The sequence below is a fragment of the Aphelocoma coerulescens genome, chromosome 13 (genome assembly GCF_041296385.1).
Source record: "Aphelocoma coerulescens isolate FSJ_1873_10779 chromosome 13, UR_Acoe_1.0, whole genome shotgun sequence".
NCBI lineage: Eukaryota > Metazoa > Chordata > Aves > Passeriformes > Corvidae > Aphelocoma > Aphelocoma coerulescens.
Window position 1 is genome coordinate 10,249,511 of NC_091027.1, and position 9,781 is coordinate 10,259,291.

At 42.6% G+C, this 9,781-nt stretch overlaps 1 long non-coding RNA gene across 2 annotated transcripts; it reads right to left on the bottom strand.

Moving 5' to 3' along the window:
• Positions 1-907: 907 nt before the first annotated feature.
• LOC138118126 (uncharacterized) lies at positions 908-7,699 on the bottom strand. 2 transcript variants are annotated; one of them, XR_011155003.1, is made up of 4 exons: positions 7,449-7,699; positions 6,806-6,921; positions 6,424-6,556; positions 5,400-5,558 (listed from the first exon to the last, which is right to left on the bottom strand). It is a non-coding gene; the product is annotated as an uncharacterized lncRNA (long non-coding RNA). The 2 variants fall into 2 exon arrangements; XR_011155004.1 differs by lacking the exons at positions 5,400-5,558; positions 6,424-6,556; positions 6,806-6,921 and adding exons at positions 908-3,001; positions 3,931-4,080.
• Positions 7,700-9,781: the final 2,082 nt, after the last annotated feature.

A 9,781-nucleotide genomic window follows, 5' to 3' on the forward strand; every position in this document is an offset into this window, starting at 1 on the left:
TGTCCTTTTGTAATTTACCAAAGTAATGCTTGGCGCGGGGATCTGGGAGGTGATTTCCTGCGGTGCCTCCATCAGCATCACCCTTGTAACAGAGCCAGAGTCTGTGAACAGTCGAGCTGGGGCAAGTTCTTGCAGTTCCAGTGCATGACAGAGTCTGGTTTATTTGCTGGCTCAGATATAAATCTGTTTTCATTGGCCTCTCTCTCTTCCTCCAGCCCTGCTGAGCAAACAGATGATGTTTGAGGAGGCAGTATATGCTGGGAGTGGGCAGAGGGCAGGAAAACTGGATAAATGGCTCTATAATTAATCTCTGGTTCTTCCCAATTATTCTCCTCTTATCTGTTACCATGGTTAATTGAGTTTTTGCCCAAATATGACCTCTCCTTCTAATTCCCACATGAATAATTTTCAGAATGACTGCACAACTTCATTCCCTACAGTTTCCAATGTGTGTTTAAACTCAAAGATGTTAGATCAGAATGGTGAAGATCAGTGTTTCCTGAAGGCATCCCATTAGTGGCTGCTCATTGGGATTGTATGGTTTTCAGAAACTCAGGTGTTTCTTGACTTTTGCTATAATTTTTTTAAAATTCAGTTGAGTACATGCTTATCAGAAGACAGTTACTCAGACTCTCAAGTCACCTACCTGCTCTTGAAAACATCTCTGTGGTTTTTTTCCAAATGCAGTTTTGTAGCATCTTGAAATTTCCATAAGACTTAAACATTTGTTCTGTTACTGTTGGCAGTGGAAAGTTTTGCATCACTGTAAATTTGGAGACTTTCTCTTTTCCAGGGCCTACTCTTCCTTCCATTAACTTCTTTAAAATGCAATTGAATATTAGGTATTTTTCCTCCTAAATGCATTTTAATCCAAATGTTAGAGCACAGTATTTATCTTCTGAAAAAAATAGAACTTTTTGGTTTCTTTAAAAAGATTTGAGCAACAAAAGTGCTTGAGTTCTAATTTTCTTTCTTCAGTAGGAAAAAAAACAGGTTCCCCTCCTCCCTTCCCACCCTACCCATAGAGAAATCAAAGGGGATGTGGATTGAGTTGACCTTCCCCAGCCAGCACAGAAAGTTGGATTAGATTCCTCTTTCCAGAGTCTTCCCAGCTCTGCCTTCATCACAGACAATATTTCTGGAAAACAAAAGAGTCAACATGTTTATAGTTCGAGTTCAAAACTCTTGAAAAAAGACAACTCAGATAGAAATTCTGATTTGTTTCCCTCCACGTGCCCCTTCAATCACCACGTGTCAAAGATGGTGTTGCTGGAACAGCTCTCCCCTTCCCAGCCACCGATGTTGATGAACATCAAGGGATGTTGAATCTCACTGTAGCACTAATTACTGAAAATGTCTTGGTGTCCTTTATCTGAATCTTCAAAGGGTGAAACTATTATTATAGCAAAATATCATATCCCATGAAATACTGCTATTGAGTGTTCGAGGCCATGGATCAGGAAGATTGCCTGAATTAACTCGACTTGGTGATGAATGAGAAGGGTAATAACTTCTCAGAAGAGCCATAGGAGGCAGGCAGCAGCTTGATTAGCAGTGATATATCATGGGTAAGGATCTGGGGAAACAAGATCCAGAAAAAAATGTCAAAATCTGACTCCTTCATGAGGCTGTACTCTGGGGAAGGAACTGGCATGGGAGGTAGGGGAGATGGAGCTCCACGGAATGCAAGTAAACCGTTTGCTGAATCCCAAGGTCAGAGACACGTGGCTGTAGGAGCAACCTGCATCTGGAAAAAGAAGAATTGGAGAATGGGAAGAATCTCTGTAGATCATGATAAAATCTACGTCCTGGGGACAATTTATTATGAAATACAAGGCAGTGATAATCCCTCTAAAAAAGAATTCTTGGCTTTCCTCTATCTTACCCAAAGGTAGATCCGTGACTCCACAGAAATCAGTGAAGTTTATTTTGATATACAGAGTTTAAATGAAAGGATTATGCCAAAGGGTCCAGAGTCTTTAAGCTGCTGTACTTTATTGAAACCAATGAGGCAACATCACATTATACCAGCTAAGGACATGGCCTTGATATATTTTGTTTCTGGGATGCAAATACAAAATCTCCTAATGGGGACAGATATTTCAAGATCCTTCTCCATCTCTTGCTTTAAGTTGTATTTCTCTCCTAATTACTTAGTTCTAAATAGTCCAGGAAGCAAATTCAGCTTTTGACTGCTGGGTTTGGATTTGTTTATGCTAATTTCTATTTATTACATGGTTTCAACAGCTGGGATTCTGAAGACACTGTAACATGGATTAACTTTTGTAATCTCATAGCAGTATTTAGTATTATTTGTTAATTCATTGTTTCCTTTTTCTGTTATTCTTTAAAATACAGATTTGTCTTGTTTTATTTTATTTTTAAATCTAATAAAATCTCAAGACTGTTGGAGTTAGTTTTTTGTATTATTTAATACTGCCAGGTATGCTTGATTAAAATCCACTGAAGTTGACAGGAAGCTTTTGAGAGATATTGGATGTCTCAGTGGCACATTGGCTTCCCCCCGTGATGCCCAGGGAGTGCTTAGCACAGGTGTCCAGCCAGGTGGACCACACCAACCCATGCTCTTCAGAGGCCTGGGGATGTCAAACTTGCCAACTGCAGTCAAAATCACAATACTCTCTTGTCCTTCTCCAGTGTGCATTAATGGTTTTTTCATTTTACATTGGGATGTTTCTTCTGGAAGGTGGGAATAACCCTGGGGTGGCAAGGGAAAGGGTATGAAACCTGCAGTGTCTCTGATCCCAAGGGGTTTGAGGGGTGGGTACCCCAAGACCCCTCTGAGTTAGGAGAAGCCCTCCAGGCTCTCTGGTCTGTGCCTATGACTTTCCTGGTCTTCCTGCCTCACCTCAAGTTGAGCACGTTCTGAAGCACTCCTGAGTGTTGCGTGCTGCAGGTTCACAGCCACTGTTCGGGGTTGATTTTTCCCAATTGCATCTCTGGACTAGGAAAAATCACGTGGCTCTTTAATAGCCAAAACCTGAAAAGCAGGGGAGAGAATAAAGCAAGTCTCTTGATAAAGTGCTTGTAAGTACAGGCAACCTGGAGAGTAAAGCCAAAGGGTCCCTCCAGTGCTGAAAGCACAAGAATTTCCTGTGGCGGGGTGAGAGCTCCGCTGCTCAAATGTTATGCTGGTTCAGTGCTTCTCCCCTTGTGCATCTCCAGCAGATGCATCTTTAACAGCTTCTGATCAGGCAGGAGGTTACAAGCTCTCATTTGCTGCTTTCTTTGTCTCAATGCATTAACCAGTTCACCAACAATTATTATCAAGGTTTTCCCTGAAACACAGACAATTCAGCTTTCTTCTGGGACAACAGAACTGCCAGATTAACACAAACCCTGCTTCTTCTTTATGTAAAATCTTGTAATATGGAAAGCCACTGTACTATCACATTTTTTATGAAAGCAGCCTTTCAGGTTGCATGTAATGTGTGTGGGATTTGGGGTTTGTTAGGTTTTGCTCGTGAAGAACTCAGGGGACTACCTGGTGTACGCAAACACTTTTCAAGATCACTTCAGGTCCTTGGGAATGAGGCTGCTAGAGAATAGTCTGGCCTAAAGGGATCAGCTTTGAATAGCTGTTGCTGTAACATGGGGGGCTGTGGGAAGTCTTCCCAAGGGGTGGATGTAGAGAGAAGCTGGGTATGGTGCACTGTGTCTCAGCACACCTCCCCCAGCAAGTTCTGTGACCTCAGTGCAGAAGTGGAAGACTGACCTGTGTCATCCTCTAAAAAGGGAGGCTGAAGGTCTGTGCAGGGTTTAGTTTTCTGTAAGATACATTAGTGGCTAATTCCATGTCAGGGTCCCTTCTAGACATGGACCTTGAGCAAATAACCAAGGTGAACTGCCCCTATCATTCTGTTCCCTCACTGACCCTCCCCAATTAGATGCTGCTCTCACAACCCTTACCTGGTTTAAATCCTTGAGAATATGTGGGCTGGATGTGCTCAGTATGAGATTTTTCTGTCCTGCCTCTCCTTCCAACACTAGAGGTCGATGCTGAAGGGACAGCGTGCACTCAGTGCTCCTGGGTGTCCAGGTCCTCATGCAATGGAGTCACTGAAAACAGTAGAAATTTCTATTGTCACGGCTGCTCATGTAGCTGTGCTAGCAGGTATTCCAGAAGGTGCTACTCTGCTTTAGCTCACTTGAGATCTGTAAGTAGCCTGTGCAATTAAAAGACTGAAGATGAAACAGCTGTCAGTAGTGCAGAGCAGCAACCTTCTGCAAGGCACTTGGAGTTAAAGTAAAGAAGCATATGTCCACGGTTTAACTTTCAAAATGAGATGAGCATTGGGAAGGTTATGCAAGAGGAAGCAGATACACAGCTGAGTGTGTGAGGATTAAAAAAAGAAAAAGAAATAAGACCATTGCACCTATCACTTTAAGGATTTCAGACAGCCCTAGCAAAATTCTGGACAATATTAAGGAATGTGTTGCTTTTAATAGGAGGACATTTGATTTTCTACCATGTAAAAAGCTTTTTAGATCCAGAAGATTCCTTATGGTAAAAATGTAGCTTTGCCCTGATTAAGTTCTTATTTCTCAAGTTCTTACAAAATGCTGTATAGTTAAAAATCCAGTGTTCTTAGAGATTATAATAATGACATTTAGATCCTTTTCCAATTTATAGATAAAATGCCATATTAAATGTAAACAGTATTATGTTTCGTTATGCAGTTCTGGATAGCTCTCCCTCAAACATAAATGAAAGTAGACTAAAGAGGAGTATTTTTGTAATGTAGATTTATGGCAGTGCAGAACACAGTGCTGCTTCTCAGTTGCAGGTATTTTTGGCATTCTAGTTAAAAGTGTCAAAATAAATGATTAAATTTAAATCACCCAGTAGCGGCTCTGCTACCCCCATCCCAATATAATAAAGTAAATACTGGAAGTGTAAGAGACAAATCCAGCAGAATCCTCCCGCTGTGTCATTAACTTTCTCCCAGTTGCTGAGATATTTGTAAGTGTTGATCCATGCCTACAATACAGAGGAGAGAAAACAAGGATGCTTTTAGTCTGAGGGCTGCAGCAGGAAAGACCATGAGTTGTCCTTCCAGGGGAGAAGCAGGGAAGTCAACAGGTAAGGATTTCATTCCCTTGTGCCCAAACCAGACCTCTGCCAGGTCAAGGCAGAGCCCCCATCCCGCATGCAGCTTGCTGGCTCCTTAACACAGTTCTCAGTGATTCCAAAGGAAAGGGGACCTGGAATGACTCTGGGTTATGCCTGCATTGAATTAGGATCTCCGTTGTGAATTATACACTTGATTTTTACTCCTGTATGTGAGTGGAAGCTCTGGGCAGTGGCAGGGGGTGTGGGGTGGCAGTGCCTGTCTCGGGGGCTGGTGAGAAGGGAGCCCATCACAGGGATACGCTCAAAGTGAACATTGTTCTCAAAGTGCTCCTTTGTGGGCAGAGCTTGCCCAGCTGGAAAGGGGGATTTGGTTTGATGTGTAGAGCCCAGGTTTGAGGAGACCAGCCTATGCTTTGTTCGCATTTTTAGTCTTTTGAGGAGAGCAGAAAGAGCACCAGGTGAACTGCAGAGGAAGCAAAAGAAAAATAGTTTGAATTATAAGCCAGTAGCATCATTTTAAGGTGAAAAGCTGTAAATGTCTTCCTTTAATTTTGACTTCTCCTTCACCACAATAATCCAAACCCATTAGAAATATTGTTTACTTAAACCAACACTCTGCTAAAGAGAAACTAATTCTCTGGTGAAAGGTTGTGACACAGCTAAGTCTGCACTGAGAACTGCCAGGTCCTTGCACTGGCAAGTAAGCAGGGAGAGCAGAGGTGAGGCTCTCCTGCCTGACATTCTGCTGGGGAGTCTCATGGCTAGGGAGATCACAGCCTCCCCGGCTGGTCAGGTGTGGCAGGGGTGATCCCCTCTGCATCTGGAACTTGACTCTGGAGAAAAATGCATTGGTCTGGTTTTAATTACATGTGTGGAATGTAGAAGTGGATGATACTCTATGAAAATTCAATAAACCTTGAGAACAGCAGCAGGGCTAGTATCTGTAATTTAAAATAATGGATATCAAGAAATTGTTTCTCATTTATCTTTACTGCTGAGTTTCAGAAGCACCAAAGAGACTTCATCAGGCTTTTTTTTTTTTAAATAGCTTCATTTATCTCAATCAATGATGGGTTCTAGAGGTGGCTGACTATTATGTTTAATAATACACTGGATAAAAAATATCCCCGTCCTTTCGCATTTTTTGACATATGTGGAAGGAATATATGAAATCTCTTCTCAGTGGGAGACAGAATTAGTTTGGGTTTTTTTTTAAAAATACACTTCATTATGCAAGATAAATGTGCTTTTTGTTGCACAATGGGATCTGTAGGCAGAACATTTAAATCTTTGTTTTACACAGATTGAAGTTTCATTAAAAAAAATACCTTAAACTGAGATTCCAAAGTAAATACTGTGACCAAAAGACGACTTGATTCAATCCTGTAAATGCCACTCCTGAAAAGCCTTTTCAGGAGGCACAGTGTAGCCTGGACCTTTGGATAGACATTCTAGGGAAACCTGAAAATTGGAAGTAGCTGGTTTTAATCTCCCTGTGAGCATCCCATGTTTACAGAATAGAGGTCCAGTGTTAACCCCAGACTGTGTAACCCGAGATTTGGACCTGCTCAGCTCCCTGCAGTACCATTCTCATTCTCCTCCCCTGGGGCCCTGTGCTCTTTCCCAGAAAAAAAGTGCTTTTTTTGGACAAACTCAGATTTGGGTTCTGCGGTTTGGTGTCACAGAGTGGCAGTCTCTGTGGGTACAAACCTGCTCTGGCTTCTTCTGGGCTCTTTCAGCCTCTTCTTGTGTCTGGACTTGATGAAAATTTAAATGGGTTTTGCAGCCTCTCCTCTCTGAGTTTTGGCACCACTTAGGAAGTGTTCCTGAGGGATTAAACTTGCATTTGATCTTAAGTGTATTCCAAAAATTTGAAAAACTCTTGAGAAGTGATTTTTCACAGGTTACCAAAGGCAGGTGGTTTGTAGCGTCTGACCAAAGGAACATCATGTTGGGGAACAAGGTGAGGTACAAACAGAGTTCATCTAATGCAAAGGAGTAATGAAAAATTATGACAAGGAAATGAAGAAACCGAACAGATAGTACTGCTGTGGGCTCCCAGGCAATGCTACCACCCCAAGCGCTGTTTCCTGGGCCTAGCAGAATTGAAGGGGTGAGATTTAAAGAATTTTAAAAAGTGGATTGTGAAGAAAAATAATGAACCTGATGCCGTACACAGGCAGCAAGACTACACAGGTGCAGTTCAAATCTGTAACAGCGAGGATTCAAAGTGGACAGGTATTCTGACTGAATTAGGTTTTCTTTTGTGGAATAAAATGCTAGCCTGCTCATACATTGACTGCTCCAAAGGGTACCATACAAACAGGCTAAAACCCAAGAGTGTCACACTGACCGCTGCTGTCCACTGCCCAGGCCAGCTCCCGAAGTGTGCGGCAGGAGTGGGGAGCAGCTGGAGGCACGGAGCTTTAAAGCTGCTCCTCTGAAGCCTCGGCTCTACCCTGCGGAGCACCGGCTCCAGACACTGTAGCAGCCAGCAGCCCCCGACGAAGGGAGAGATAAAAAGTAGCGAGGGGCTTGCCTCGGGAGGTAATCCAACTTTATTGAAGGGTCTCCTCTGAGGACAAGCCCCGCCTGCACCGCGACCATGCCTTACAAAGGGGGGGTTGAACAAGGGGAGTAAACCAACCAGGGACCAATAAGCGGATTAGGAGGGAGGGACGCTGGAAGGATGGACTCACATCTGGTCCAATGGTCTTGGTGGGTGGAGGGAGAGGGGTCACATGCCCCAATGGGGCGTCGAGGTTTAGGGGATTCCCAAGAGGGGAGGCATCCGAGGGGGCAGGATCTCGGGGGACTGATGGGGACCATATAAGGGTAATTAGGGAGGGCTCAGGTGATGGACACCGAACCTTCGGGAACAACAGGAGGGGTTTGGGTGATTGATAGGGAAAGAGCCAGAACAAGGGGAGGAGAACAACCATATAGGGAGCACCGGGGGAGCGGCTTGGGGCTGGGGCAAACCAACTGGGAGTAGGAGTGGGGAAGGTAGGGATGAACCACTGGGGTACAGAGAACATATGAAAATACAGTAAAAACCTTGCATCCCCACACAAGAGTTTTTGTGAAAGGGCTTTCAAAAAGGTATTGTCCACAGTTTTTAAAAAGGAGATTTTACCTGGTGGATTTGAATGCTGGAGTCTGTCAGACATTCCTCAGTTCATGAATATGAGGAACCTAGTTAGCTCCAGTTGTGCTCTAAACTTATTTTGTTAGGGTTTAGCAGGGAAGAAAGGCTGTGTTTGGGTATGTAGAGCCAACAGGGAATGGTTTAATGATATGAGCTCTGTTTTGAAATAACTCAGATGATTTGATAGTGACAGGGAAATAGTTCTGTATATAGGCACCAGATGCAAAACACATCTTTATTTAACTTTGATAAATTGTAGGTGAAATGCAGAGGAGCTGTGTAATTACAAAGAGGGGAAAAAATTAGTATCTTAAGAGAGCTTTTTGAATAACTCCCTGTGAAGGGCTGAGCTGGCAATTTCCATGCTCCAGAAGCAGTTTTTTTCCTTTTGCTGCAATATTTGACATTGGGACCCCATGTTTGAACCCCATGAACACCAGTTTGTTAATTCACACCTTGTGGATAATTTCTATGCACTTTTCTGGTTGAATGGCCATGTTTTCAAAAGATAAAGGACATGGGAAAAAGAATAATTAAAAAGCATAAATGGAAAGAAGACCTTTGACTTTTACCAGCATACAGGGGAATAGGGAAGTTTGGTCTGTTTCTGTATGGATGCAGTTGTCCCAGCTTTGTATCATCAGTGGAGGATGAGGTTGGGAGATATTAACCCATACCCATAGCTCAGGATGATCTGGGTATGCCAAGGAGGTTGTAGAAACAGATAGAGCAGGTGACTGACAGTGAGTTTGTGGCAGGTGATGCTATTGATTCTGGTTAGGATAAATACAAATGTGGTGATGATTAAAGATGCCAGATCAAAAATAGGTTTTAAAGAGTTGGCCATGTGCCTTGAGGCTTCTTGCATCACATCCTTAAATATCAGCAAACCCAATTCAATGAGGGCAGAGGTTTAAGCTAGTTAACAAATAAGATTGAATCAGACAGGAAATGTGTAAAAATGGGGATCTTTGGAGGTTTTGCTGTATTATCTAGTGCAAATATTAAGGCTGGCAGCTTATCTTTACATTAAGAGGCCCCTGACTAATTTAGGGGTTCTGGCAAGGATTATTCTGCAACACCAGAGGCAGGGAGAGAGCAGTTGATGGGATGGCTGTTAATGAGTGCAGAATCGAGGCAGATGTGCTGCTTTGAGACAAACAAACATTAGCTCAGTTAACATGCAACGATTAAGTTCTCCATATAAGTGCAATAGATTAGGCCCCCTCATAATTCACACCAGCAGTTTACCTGAGATGGAATAATCAGACGTGATCTTGGTTTGGAAGTTACAGCTTATTGATTTAAACACAATATTTCTTCTAAGTTGTTCTATTCTTATCATAAATAAATAATAAGTCTCTGGGAATCATTTTAAAGAGATCTAAGACACAGTGTTTTCTATCCGAGTTTATTTTTTTTCAACTCCTTAGAAAAATCATATTGCTTTTGGTTATGTGAGTTTCTTCATCTTGTTATTGCAGCTCGAACATGGATCTGCACTGACAGTGTTTTTAGCAGGCTCTGTGAAGCAATAT